At 46.3% G+C, this 14,129-nt stretch overlaps 1 long non-coding RNA gene across 3 annotated transcripts in view; it reads right to left on the reverse strand.

Annotated features, from left to right (window-relative positions):
- The window catches only part of LOC104652021 (uncharacterized), a 107,230-nt gene extending 93,144 nt beyond the window's left edge, over nucleotides 1–14,086 (reverse strand). The window contains exons 1-3 of one of the 3 annotated variants that reach the window (XR_012519348.1): nucleotides 14,017–14,057; nucleotides 10,065–10,152; nucleotides 5,759–5,808 (exon numbers count right to left, since the gene is read on the reverse strand). This is a non-coding gene — a long non-coding RNA (uncharacterized LOC104652021). Of the gene's footprint in view, nucleotides 1–5,758; nucleotides 5,809–10,064; nucleotides 10,339–14,016 lie in introns of those variants that run through there. The other 2 variants (XR_012519346.1, XR_012519347.1) reach the window with 2 other exon arrangements.
- Between the last annotated feature and the right edge of the window lie 43 nt (nucleotides 14,087–14,129).

The following is a 14,129-nucleotide window of genomic DNA, read 5'->3' on the forward strand; positions in this document are numbered from 1 at the left end:
CACACCCAGCTAATTTTATATTTTTAGTATAGATGGGGTTTCACCATCTTGGTCAGGCTGGTGTTGAACTCGTTATCTCGTTATCCACCTGCCTCAGCCTCCCAGAGAGCTGGGATTATAGGTGTGGGCCACCACATCCAGTCTCCTTTGCTATTTCATTGTCGATGGTGTTGAACAGCAAAATGCCCCATCTTTATATATGCTAAGAAACACTAATTCTAGGTTATTAGCTGAAATGTTTTTGTCCTGAATAACGTTGTTACTGGGCCAAAAGATAGATCAGGACCCCCAGCCTTTAGTTTCCTGAAGTCACCAGCTCAGGCACAAGGGGAAGGGGTTCCTGGATATTGACTTAACATGGGTGGGCCTAGCCAGGAGAAAGATGGTAACGTGTTCTTTACTTTTTGGGAAGATTCCTGAAGCCATCACAGAGGCTCCCCAACTTCTGAGTCACCCATCTCTTGCTGAGGCAGTGGGAATGGATTGTTTAAGGAGAGGGAGTTTTGCTCTTTACAGGTGGGCAAGTTTCCTAGGCTCTCTGTGTTGCCTCCTCCTGGCTTCTTTCTCCCTTGCTCTCTCCCCGTGCGCCCCAGGGGGATCAGGGATCCTCACCCTCCTGAGGCCCAGTGGGGAAGAAAACATGGCTGCTTCCAGGTTAACTAAAGCTGCCATTTGCCCAGCCTCTTCCATCCCAGCCCTGTCAGTGAGCCCAGGTCTGATGCAACTGTTGCAGGATTTCTGTAGTAGAGAACTCTGGAAGTATATTGGGCTGAAGTGGGATTTTCCCTCCCCACAGTGCACTGAGCAATGGAGGGTGGTGAGGGGTGAGGGAGCCATGCTGCTGAATTCTGGTTGGCATTCCCCCCTTGTGTAAAATGGGGTGTTGGGCAGACTCTGCTTGGGTTTGTTTGTAAGGTAAAGGTGGAGGAGAAGCACAGTTGTCCCATTGGATTATCTGAGCAAAAACTACTGTAAATAACTTTTTTGTCTTTTGTCAAATAAAATTGTTTTTGTTTTTGTTTTTTTAAGCAGAAACAGGGTTCTTGATCTTTGATCCATCAGGGCTTAGGGCCCAGGCTTGAAGACAAAGCCGTCACTAGCTTCTTCCTTTGCCTTGCATTTTTCACTCTCCCTCTAGTAGCCAGCTGTGAGTTCTGTGCACGCTGCACCCCTGTCCCTTTCACCAACTCCATTCTGTATCCCATTCAACTCGGGGTGAAGGGGGCCTTTGCATCCCACACTAGGCCAGTCTTCCCTGGCATCAACAGTTAAGCTTTGGAGTTGCTAAGTGGCGAGAATGTAACCTTGAGGAACTGGCAACTCCCCTCTTCCCTCTCTCAGTGAGGAAAGAACATGACTGCAGCATGCACCCAGCACAGAGAAGCAGCTATGAGATGGTAGCTCCGATCATGTCAAACTAAGACCACCTCTAGACTTCCCTATTATGTAAGCTAGTAAATTCCTCTTTTTGCTTAAACTAGCTGTTAATACATTTCTGCCATACTGAAATGACAATACACTAAGTGCAGACCAAACTTCAAAAACCAAGGTCTTCAACAGTAGGAAACCAAGTTTGGCTGAGTGTGCCTGGGTCTGTGCTACATTCAATCTCTTTGGTGTGTGTGTTTTTTTCTTTTCTTTTCTTTTTTTAGGCAGAGTCTCACTCTGTCACCAGGCTGGAGTGCAGTGGCACAATCTTGGCTCACTGCAGCCTCTGTCTCCCAGGTTCAAGCAATTCCCCTGCCTCAGTCTCCCGAGTAGCTGGAACTACAGGCATGTACCACTATGCCCAACTAATTTTTTGTATTTTTTTTAGCAGAGACAGGGTTTCACCATGTTGGCCAGGATGGTCTCGATGTCCTGACTTTGTGATTTGCCTGCTTCGGCCTACCAAAGTGTAGGATTACAGGCATGAGCCACTATGCCCGGCCTCAATCTCTTAATTTTTGTATACACACACATGAAAGTGAGATGCCCTAGGTAAAGAAACTGAGTGGGCTGTGGCTTGTGCCTGTAATCCCAGCTACTCCAAGGCTAAGGCTGGAGGATCACTTAAGCCCAGGAGTTTGAGGCTGCGGTGAGCTGTGATTGGGCCACTGCACTCCAACATGGGTGACGGAATGAGATCCCTTTTTTTTTTTTTTTTTAACGGGGTCAGGCACCGCAGTGGCTCACACCTGTAATCCCAGCACTTTGGGAGGTGGAGGCAGGTGGATTACCCAAGGTCAGGAGTTCAAAACCAGCCTGGCCAACGTGATGAAACCTTGTCTCAAAAAAAAAAAAAAAAAAAAAAAAAAAGAATAGGTATTAAGATACTTGCCTGAACTCATATGGCCCATATAAATAAGGAGCTAGAATTTGAATTCAAGTCTGTTTTGCTTCACTCAGATCTACTCAGAACCTACCTGAACTAATACAGTGGGCACTTATATAGTGGCCACTAATGTAGTATCATCTAGCTGTTTAAAACGGTGCTATGGGCTAAGCACAAGAAGTTTCTTCTATGAACGAAATCTTGGTGATTTCATGCCAGTCACCTGGATGGAGGATGTCTTAGCTCTCCTGCAGGTCCCTCTCCTTTAGGAATTTGGCGAGCCTCCCCACTCAAGTTTCCCAGATTAAAGAGCCTCAATTCCCTTAGTCATTCACCCAAGGTCCTGATTTTCCCCCACTTCTCTCTCAGTATCTCAAACTGCACACTTGGCCCTGGGGCTCAGCAAAATAGGCACGTGCTGTTAAGGCTTTTCAAAGTATAATACTCAATTCACATCAGCCAAGCGTAGTAGCTCATGCTTGTAATCCCAGCACTTGGGGAGGCCAAGGTGAGCCGATCACTTTTGAGGTCAGGAGTTTGAGACCAACCTGGTCAACATGGTGAAACCCAGTCTCTACGAAAAGTACAAAAATTAGTGGGGCGTGCTGGCACACCCCTGTAATCCCAGCTACTCGGGCTTGAGGCAGGAGAATCACTTGGACCCCAGAGGTGGAGGTTGCAGTGAGCCAAGATCGTACCACTACACATGAGCCTAGGCAACAGAGTGAGACTCTGTCTCAAAAAAAAATGCAATTTATATCTAGAAAACACTAATATTCCCTGAAAAGGGGAAGTAATTTGGATTGTTCAATCCCCTAGGGAGAGATGGCTTCTGACAAATATTTTTCAAAGAACTGAAACAAAAAGTGTCTTCTGCATCAAGCTTCCACTGAGCCCTGGAGTGAGCAAGCACTTTAGATAATGAAAGTGAACTTTGGGATAATGTGGCTAGGGCCCCTCTGAAGCTGGGAACATGATCTAAGGACATCTACCTGGCTTATTATAGCCTCATTCAGGAAACGGCTTTTAAATGCATCAGCCTCTGGTCGTGAATACCTGCTGTCTCTTTGGGCTGACTGTGTATTGCCTGACTACTTCTCTATACCCTTGTTCTTTTTTTTGTTTGTTTGTTTGAGATGGAGTCTCACTGTGTTGCCCTGGATATAAGAGATCGCCACTGCACTCCAGCCTGGCCCACAGAGCGAAACTCCATCTCAAAAAAAATAAAGGTAGTGGTAGTGACTGGTGGGGAGGGGGTAAGCCATCCTCTAGACCGGTGGTCAGGGAAGTCCTCCTCCTTTTCACTGTTTTTTTTGTTGTTGTTGTTGTTGTTTTGAGACAGAGTCGGGCTCTGCCGCCAGGCTGGAGTGCAGTAGTGCAGTCTCGGCTCACTGCAACCTCCGCCTCCTGAGTTCAAGCAATTCTGCCTCAGCCTCCTGAGTAGCTGGGACTAAAGGCACGTACTACCACACCCAGCTAATTTTTGTATTTTTAGTAGAGATGGGGTTTCACCATGTTGGCCAGGATGATCTCAATCTCTTGACCTCGTGATCCACGGGCCTCAGCCTCCCAAAGTGCTGGGATTACAGGCGTGAGCTACCATGCCCGGCCCCTTTGTGCTGTTTTTGAATGGTAGTTTCTCCATGGCCCCCAGACTTAGAACCACTGGGAAACTTTTTTTTTTTTTTGGCCCCAACTCAGCCCTATGAATAAGCATCATTCTGGGGTAAGACTCAGGACTCTGGATTTTAAAAGTACAATCTAGCTGGAAAGCTGGTACATGAACACTCCCACAGGACAGAAGCCAGGTCTGTCTTGTATGGCTATATATCCGTGTTATTTTAGGCACTAGAGCTGCAGAGGATAAGGTCTGGCACTCAAGAAGGATGCAAAAATAACCATCATTGCCGTCAATGTTACTGATTTCAAAGGCATTTCTCTATAACCCAAGCCTGGGTTCAAATTCTTGGTCTGTCACTGAATAGCTGTCATGACCATAGGCAAGTCAGTTCACTACTCCAAGCTTCAGTTTACATCATCAATAAAATGGGAATAGTAACACTCGCCTCTTGGGAGGATGAAATAGGGTAATCTATATGTTACTATCCATCCTTGCTCAGCACACAGCTGAGGGAAAAACAACCCATAAAACAAATCACCCCATACCATACAGCTTTTAAGTGAATTGGCCCTAATTACCCAGAAAAGTGATTCTCAAGCCTAAATACGCATCAATATCATCAGGAAAGCTTACAAAAATGCATATTCCCAGACCTCATGCCCAGACGGTCTGGGTAGGAATCTGCATTCCTGCCACCGGAGATTCTGATGCTCTTGCTCCAGAGACCTTCATCATTATCAGGACTTATTCCCAGGAGACTGGTGGGCTGGGAAAGTCCTAACTCTTTGTCTTTCAAAGTTACCAGACATCTGACTTTGCTTCGGAGACGCTATGGTAACTTGAAGGTCTAGTGTAACCTACCATTTTAATTACCAAAGTAATCCATACTCAATGTAGAGAAATTGCAAGTAAAGGTATAAAAAGAGAAGAGTTTAGTATAATGGTTAAAGGCCCAACCATGTTTTGGATGAAAATGAATGTACTGGGTGTGGTGGCTCATGCCTGTAATCCCAGCACTTTGGGAGGCCGAGGCGGGTGGATCACCCAAGGTCAGGAGTTGAAGACCAGCCTGGCAAACATGGCAAAAATCCCCGTCTCTACTAAAAATACAAAAATTAGCTGAGTGAGGTGGTGGGTACCTGTAGTTCCAGCAACTAGGGAGGCTGAGACAGGAGAATTGCTTGAAGCTGGGAGGTGGAGGTTTCAGTGAGTCAAGATCGCACCACTGCACTCCAGTCTGGGTGACAGAGTGAGACTCCGTCTCAAAAACAGAACAAAACGAATGTGAAACATTTAGCAAAGTAACTGGTACCTAGCAAGGGCTCACTAAGTACTAAGTGTAACATTTATTATAGGCCAAAAAAAAAAAGACCAGGATGCAATTTCAGACCTCCATTTCAACAACAGATGCCCCTTCCATGGCTGGTGGTTCCCCCCAGGATTTCTGATACCTGCGATCCATCAGTGCCTGAGAGGGGCCAGTTACCCCTCAGAACATACCTTCCTCTCCAAACCCCACTACAAGCAGCTGGCAGTGCTATCGAGGCATTCAGCTGCAAGGAAATAGCTTTAAGGCTGAGCTCATGTGTTCAACTAGTGCTGAAAAGCTACAGACTCACAAAGACAAAATTTGTCCTACTTCCAAATCTGTCTCTCCCACTTCCAAATCTGACCCTTCATCAAGTTCTTTTCTATCTCAGACCACCCAAGATGTTTATTTTAACCAGATGGATGCACTAAATTTCAGCCAGATCCCCGCTTCCTAAGATAAGGAAAGCCTTGGGTGAAAGCAAAAAGAGAACAAGTTTGAGTCCCATAAATACCTTCTAGGCAAGGGTATCCACTCTGGCTGCCAGCTTAGCTTCGGCTGCTCCTAGAAAGAGGAGGAACAGGGATCAGGTTTCAGATGCCTGTTGAACTTCTAACTTGCTGTATGACCTTGGACTACCCTGCAGGATTTGAGGACCCTTCCAACTAGAACTTTCTGTGACCTCTCCCAATCCCATGCAAATATAATGACTCTTGGTCAGAGCTTCACAATGTAATATAAACATGACCTAGAGTTGGGCGTGGTGGCTCATGCCTGTAATCCCAGCACTTTGGGAGGCTGAGGCGGGCAGATCACTTGAGGTCAAGAATTGGAGAGCGGCCTGGTCAACATGGTAAAAGTCCATCTCCGCTAAAAATACAAAAATTAGCTGGGTGTGGTGGCGGGCACCTGTAATCCCAGCTACTCAGGAGGCTGAGAGGAATCTCTTAAACCTGGGAGGTGGCACCACTGCACTCCAGTCTGGGTGAGACAGGGAGACCCTGTCTCAGAAGAAAGAAGAAGGAAAGGGAAAGGGAGGGGAGGGGAGGGGTGGGGAGGAGAGGGGAGATGAAAAAAATAGTGCCTAATGAAATGCTCAACCATTACTAATCATTATGGAAGTACAAATCAAAACCACAAAAAAAAAAAATACTACTTTGTACCTAGAAGGATGATTATTAATAACAGAAAAAAAAAATTGTCTCTGGGCCGGGAGCAGTGGCTCACATCTGTAATCCCAGCACTTTGGGAGGCCAAGGCAGGCAGATCACCTGAGGTTGGGAGTTTGAAACTAGCCTGACCAACAGGGAGACACCCCATCTCTACTAAAAATACAAAATTAGCCGGGCGTGGTGACACAGGCCTATAATCTCAGCTCCTCAGGAGGCTGAGGCAGGAGAGTCGCTTGAACCTGGGAAGCGGAGGTTGCAGTGGGACGAGATCACGCCACTGCACTGCACTCTAGCCTGGGTGACAAAGCAAGACTCTGTCTCAAAAAAAAAAAAAAGTCTGGGTGTGGTGACTCACACCTGTAATCCCAGCACTTTGAGAAGCAAAGACGGTTCTCAAAAAAAAAAAAAAAATCTCAGAACCCTTGTGCACTGCTGGAAATGCAAAATGCTTCAGCTGCTGTGGAAAACAACAGTTCCTCAAAAAATTTAAAAAATTGGATTACAATATGATCTAGCAATTTCACCTCTAAGAATATTCCTTTTCGGAGAAATAACAAAGCAGGGACACGAACAGATACTTGTACACTCTACATCTGTAGAAGCATTATTCAGAATAGTCAAAGTGTAAGCAACCCAAATGTCTGTCAGTGGGTAGGCAAAATGAATGTATATACAACAGCTTTTAAAAGGAAGAAAAGTCTACCACATGCTACAACATGGGTGAAACTTGAGGATGTAATTAATGCTAACTGAAACAAACCAGTGACAAAAGGACAAATACTGTGCTTATGAGGTACTCATTAGAATACTCAAATTCCTACAGAGAAAGTAGAATGGAACTAGTTTCCAGAGACCAGGGAAATGGAAGAATGAGGAGTTATTTTTAATACGTACAGAGTTTCAGTTTTACAAGATGACAAAGTTCTGAAAATGGATGGTGGTGAAGGCTGCACAACAAAGGGAATCCACTTAATGCCACTCAACTATACACTTCCTTTTTTTTTTTTTTTTTTTTTTTGAGATGGAGTCTTGCTCTTGTTGCCCAGACAGGAGTGCAATGACACAATCTCAGCTCACCGCAACCTCTGCCTGCTGGGTTCAAGCAATTCTCCTGCCTCGGCCTCCCAAGTAGCTGGGATTACAGGCATGCACCACCACACCCAGCTAATTTTGTATTTTTAGTAGAGACAGGGTTTCACCATGTTGGTCAGGCTGGTCTCAAACTCCTGACCTCATGATTCACCCGGCCTCCCAAAGTGCTGGGATTACAGGCATGAGCTACCACGCCCAGCCAACTACATACTTAATAACTGGTGAAATAAAATATTTAAAATAAAATATTTAACTTTGTTAAATATATTTTACTAAAATTAAAAAAAACAATTTTTTATTTTATTTTATCTTGAGACAGGGTTTCTCACTCTGTCACCCAGGCTGGACTGCAGTGGTGCGATGATCACAGCTCACCTGCAGCCTCGACCTCCTGAGCTTAAGCGAGCCTCCCATCTCAGCCTTCCAAATAGATGAGACAACAGGGCACACCACCATGCCTGGCTAATTTTTGTTTGTTTGTTTGTTTTGTAGAGATGGAGTCTCCCTGTGCTGCCTAGGCTAGTCTTGAAACCCTGGGCTCAAGTGATGTGTTCAACTAGAGCCTAAAAGGCGTGAACCCACCAAGCCAGGCCCTTAAAAATTTTTTTTTTTTTTGGTGACGGAGTTTCGCTCTTGTTACCCAGGCTGGAGTGCAATGGCGCGATCTCGGCTCACCGCAACCTCCGCCTCCCGGGTTCAGGCAATTCTCCTGCCTCAGCCTCCTGAGTAGCTGGGATTACAGGCACGCGCCACCATGCCCAGCTAATTTTTTGTATTTTTAGTAGAGACGGGGTTTCACCATGTTGACCAGGATGGTCTCGATCTCTCGCCCTCGTGATCCACCCGCCTCGACCTCCCTAAGTGCTGGGATTACAGGCGTGAGCCACCGCGCCCGGCTTAAAAATATTTTTAATTCATGGGCCGGGCGCGGTGGCTCAAGCCTGTAATCCCAGCACTTTGGGAGGCGGAGGCGGGCGGATCACGAGGTCGAGAGATCGAGACCATCCTGGTCAACATGGTGAAACCCCGTCTCTACTAAAAATACAAAAAATTAGCTGGGCATGGTGGCGCGTGCCTGTAATCCCAGCTACTCAGGAGGCTGAGGCAGGAGAATTGCCTGAACCCGGGAGGCGGAGGTTGCAGTGAGCCGAGATCGCGCCATTGCACTCCAGCCTGGGTAACAAGAGCGAAACTCCGTCACCAAAAAAAAAAAAAAAAAAAAATTTTAATTTCCAGCTGGGTATGGTGGCTCACATCTATAATCCCAGCACTTTGGAGGCCAAGGCAGGCAGATCACGAGGTCAGGAGATCAAAACCATCCTGGCCAACATGGTGAAACCCCATCTCTACTAAAAATACAAAAATAAGCTGGGCGTGGTGGCGCATGCCTGTAATCCCAGCTACTCAGGAAGCTGAGGCAGGAAAATCACTTGAACCAGGGAGTTGGAGGTTACAGTGAGCTGAGATCGCGCCATTGCACTCCAGCCTGGCAAGAGAGACAGATATCATCTCAAAAAAAAAAAAAAAATTAATTTGCTGGGCACAGTGGCTCACTTCTGTAATCCCAGCACTTTGGAAGGCCGAGGCAGGCAGATCACCTGAGGTCAGGAGTTCAAGACCAACCTGACCAACATGGAGAAACTCCATCTCTACTAAAAATACAAAATTAGCTGGGTGTGGTGGTGCGTGGTCTATAATCCCAGAGACTCGGGAGGCTGAGTCAGGAGAATCACTTGAACCCAGGAGGCAGAGGTTGCAGTGACCTGAGATTGTGCCATTACACTCCAGCTTGGACAAAAGGAGTAAAACTCTTTCTCAAAAAAAAAGAAAAATTAATTTGGCCAGTCATGGTAGCTCATGCCTGTAATCCCAGGACTTTGGGAAGCCGAGGTAGGCAGATTGCCTGAGCTCAGTAATTCAAGACCACCCTGGGCAACACAGTGAAACCCCATCTCTACTAAAATACAAAAAATTAGCCGGGTGTGGTGGTGCATGCCTGTAATCCCAGCTACTCCAGAAGCTGAGGCACGAGAATCACTTGGGAGGCAGAGGCTGTAGTGAGCTGAGATGGAGCCACTGCATTACAGACTGGGCGACAGAGCAAGACTCTGTCTCCAAAATAAATAAATTAATAGATAAATAAATAATGTGTTTAATTTAAAAAAGACTTTTGAATCTAGTTTTATCCATCTTCAGTGCCCTCACCAACTCTCACCTAAATGACTTCAATAGCCTTTTAACTAGTCCTCCATTCTGATCCAGTCCCCCAAATAGCAGCGAGCATGATCCTTCTCAGATGCAAACCTGATGGCTTCCCCTGCCCCTGGGATAAGAGGCAAACTCTTCAGTATGATTCTTTCGTCCTTCCCCACTGGTGGCTTCATTCCTTACCATTAGCCCACATGGTTTCATTTCCCTAAAGGTTCTCTCCCACCTTCACCTCCCTCTTCTCCTTCTAATTTCTTCCTTCAGAGTTTAGCCTTCCCTAATCCCCCCAGATCAGGTTCCCCATTATACATCTTCACCAGGAGGAGACCTGGCAGAGTGAAAATTTACCTTTATGTAGGCCAAGGGCTAGTCATTCTTTCAACATTCTATAACAGATTAACCAGTTTGTCTTCTGAACTACATGCCAGCAAAGAGTCTGTAAAAGAGGTTTTGTAACAATGGTATATTTCCAAACGAGTTTCGAAGCTCTTGGCCCCCTGAAGTTTCCCTGAAAATCTAACATGAGGCAGATTGATTAACAGGAGAAATGGCATACAAATTTTATTTAATGTGTATACCCAGGAGTCTTCAGAATGAAGATCCAGCTCCCCAGTAAGGTACACAGAAGCTGCTGCTGCTGCTTTTTTTTTTTTTTTTTTTTTTTTTTTTTTTTGGCACAAGCTGGAGTGCAATGGTGCAATCTTGGCTCACTGCAACTTCTGTCTCCCAGGTTCAAGCAATTCTCCTGCCTCAGCCTCCCGAGTAGCTGGGATTACAGGCGTGCACCACCACACCCGGCTAATTTTTTTTATTTTAGTAGAAATGGGGTTTCACCATGTTAGCCAGGCTGGTCTCAGGTGATCCTCCCACCTTGGCCTCCTAAAGTGCTGGGATTACAGGCATCAGCCAACATGCCCAGCCAGGTACAGATGCTTCTATACCATCTTGAGGTTATGGAAAGAATGGGGGCTTGGCTCCTGGTAGAATAGGTTATGGGAAGGGGGAGCAGAGGAATTTTTTTGAAGGACAACAAAAGATTACTAGGAAGAATGACTGGATGGGGATCAGAAATTGTAAATAGTTATCTTTGGAATTTAAATGATTCTTGGAGACAGTTATTACCTTGAAAAAGGGTCTGTTCATGTGTGGTTACACTGTTCTCTTCTGCAATAGAAAGTGAGATAACTGGGAGAGGAACAAGAACTCTTCTCCTTGATGGGTCAGTCATATCTTTATGTAGACAGGGGAAAAGTCTCTTCCAGCACCTTGATCTCTAAAGGTTTTCAATTTCAGGTATTATGTTAGGCACAGTGGCTCATGCCTGTAATCTGAACAAATTGGGAGGCCGAGGTGGGAGGACTGCTTGAGCCCAGGAGTTCAAGATCAGCCTGGGCAACATCGTGAGACCCTCTTCCTACAAAAAAAAAAAAAAAAAAAGGCAGGGTATGGTGGCTCACACCTGTAATCCCAGCACTTTGGGTGGCTATGGTGTGTGGATCACTTGAGGTCAGGAATTTGAGACCAGCCTGGACAAGATGGCAAAACCCTGACTTTACTGAAAAATACACAAATTAGCCAGGCATGGTGGTACACACCTGTAATCCCAGCTACTGGGGAGACTGAGGCAAGAGAACTGATTGAACCTCGGAGGTGGAGGTTGCAGTGAGCAGAGATCATGCCACTGGACTGCAGCTTGGGTGACAGAGTGAGACTCTCCCCAAAAATGAAAAACTTAGCCAGGTGTGGTAGCATATGCCTGTGCCTGCAGCTTCAGCTACTCGGAAGGCTGAGGTGGAAAGATAATTTGAACTCAGGAGATCAAAGTTGCAGTGAGGCCATGTTCGGTGGCTCATGCCTGTAATCCCAGCACTTTGGGAGGCCGAAGTGGGCAGATCACCTGAGGTTGGGAGTTTGAGAAAAGTCTGACAAACATGGAAAAATCCCATCTCTACTAAAAATACAAAATTAGCTGGGCATGGTGGTGCATGCCTGTAATCCCAGCTACTCAGGAGGCTGAGGCATGAGAATTGCTTGAACCCAGAAGGCGGAGGTTGTGGTGAGCTGAGATCATACCATTGCAATCCAGCCTGGGCAACAAGAGCAAAACTCTGTCTCAAAAAGAAAAAAAAAAAAGCAAGCTGCAGTGAGCTCTGTCATGCCACTGCATTTGAGCATGGGCAACAGAGTAAGACCCTGTCTCAAAAACTAAACTAAACTAAACTAGTCATTATACTAGGGAGCTGTATTTTGGGGTGAAATATTTTTATTTCCTTCAACTGGCTAAACTTTACCATTGCATATGGGAGGGAAACTGGATCAGAAAAGAGGCAGGGCTGAAAAGAACAAGACCCATAGGAAACTTAGGACAAAAAGTGTGCACCCATATAATGTATACAGCCCTTCCACCAGTACCAGACAGTAATGTGATCGCAGTATGTTTACCTTGGGGGTCCAGCCCCACTTAATCTACTAAAATAATGTCAGAGCGGGCTTGAGGTGGAAAACATCATCTATGGTATTCTCAAAAAGCTCCCTCGGAGGTTCTTTTTTTTTTTTTTTTTTTTTTTTTTTTTGCGATGGAGTCTTGCTCTGGACTGCAATGGCGCCATCTTGGCTCAATGCAACCTCCACCTTCTAGGTTCAAATGATTCTCTTGCCTTGAGCCTCCTGAGAAGTTGGGATTACAGGTACCCGCCACCACACCCAGCTAATTTTTTGGTATTTTTAGTAGAGATGGGGTTTTCAACCATGTTGGTCACGCAGATCTTGAACTCCTGGCCTCAAGCGATCCACCCACCTCAGCCTTCCAAAGAGCTGGGATTACAGGCCTGAGCCACAGCGCTCAGCCTCCCTAGGTGGTTATATTGTTCCCGAAAAGTGAAGAACTACAGGTGAATGTTGAAAGGTATGCAAAAGATGCTCTGACCCATTGATACTCTAAGATTTAAAGTTTAATGGTTAAGAGCACAGATTTGGCCAGGCGTGGTGGCTCACACCTGTAATGTAAGCACTTTGGAGGCCAAGGCGGGCAGATCACCTGAGGTCAGGAGTTCAAGACCAGCCTGACCAACATGGTGAAACCCCGTCTTTATTTTTTAAAAAAAGCACAGATTTTAAGAGTCAGACAAACCCAGGTACCAGGTGAGTGATTCTAGACATGTTACTTGCCTCTATAAATCCACTGTCCAGAGGCCAGGTGCAATGGCTTACACCTGTAATCCTAGCACTCTGGGAGGCTGAAATGGGTGGATTGCCTGAGCTCAGGAGTTTGAGACCAGCCTTGGCAATGTGGTAAAACCCCATCTCTACTAAAATACCAAAAAAATGAGCTAGGTGTGGTGGTGGTGCCTATAATCCCAGCTACTCGGGAGGCTGAAGCACGAGAATTGCTTGAACCCTGGAGGCAGAGGTTGCAGTGAGTGGAGACACTGCCACTGCACTCCAGCATGGGAAACAAAGTGAAATTCCTGTCTCAAAAAAAAAAAAAAAAAAGCCAGGCGCAGTGGTTTATGCCTGTAATCCCAACACTTTCAGGGCTGGAGCGGGTGGCTCACGAGGTCAGGAAATAGAGGATGGCTTGAGCCCAGGTGGTGGAGGTTGCAGTGAGCCTAGATTGTGGCAACAGAGTGAAATACCATCTCAAAAAAAATTATAATTAAAAATAATTAAAAGGGCCAGGCGCTGTGGCTCCTGCCTGTAATCCTAGCACTTTGGAAGGCCGAAGAGAGTGGATCACCTGAGGTCAGGAGTTCGAGACCAGTTTGGCCAATATGGCGAAACTCCGTCTCTACTAAAAATACAAAAATTAGTCAGGCATGGTGACGCCTGCCTGTAACCCCAGCTACTTGGGAAGCTGAGGCAGGAGAATCGCTTGAACCCTGGAGGGGGAGGTTGCAGTGAGCTGAGACTGCGCCACTGCACTCCAGCCTGGGCAACAGAGCGAGACTCCGTGTCAAAAAAAAAAAAAAAAAAAAAAAAAAATTAAAACCCCTTATTTCCTCTTTCGGTGTCTCAGGACTCCCGTGTGTCAAAAGAGGGTGCTGGGCAAGATGAGATGCTTAGTTACTAAAGAAGAGTTAACATCTTGAACAAGTCCCTACAGAACTCGCAGGGTTAAGGGAGAAAACGAACAGGCTAAATTCTGCGGGGCAGCGTGGGGATACCCTGGAGCAAGGTCTGGGCTCAGGCGAACAGGTCGCAAGGCTGCCTCAGGAAAGGTAGAGCCGCTCCTGCACCGCTGCTCGAGGGGGAGCCGTGGCCAACTGGGCGACGCTCACGTCTACCCCCGGTTTTCCCCTACCTCCTCGGTCTCCATAGTGCCTCCTGGCGCCCATATCGTCGTTCTCCCAATATTGTCCCTTCCCTCACACTCTACCGCGAGCCTGAGGGAGGCTAACGTCATTTCCGTAACGC

The sequence above is a fragment of the Saimiri boliviensis genome, chromosome 9, assembly GCF_048565385.1.
Source record: "Saimiri boliviensis isolate mSaiBol1 chromosome 9, mSaiBol1.pri, whole genome shotgun sequence".
Classification (NCBI taxonomy): domain Eukaryota; kingdom Metazoa; phylum Chordata; class Mammalia; order Primates; family Cebidae; genus Saimiri; species Saimiri boliviensis.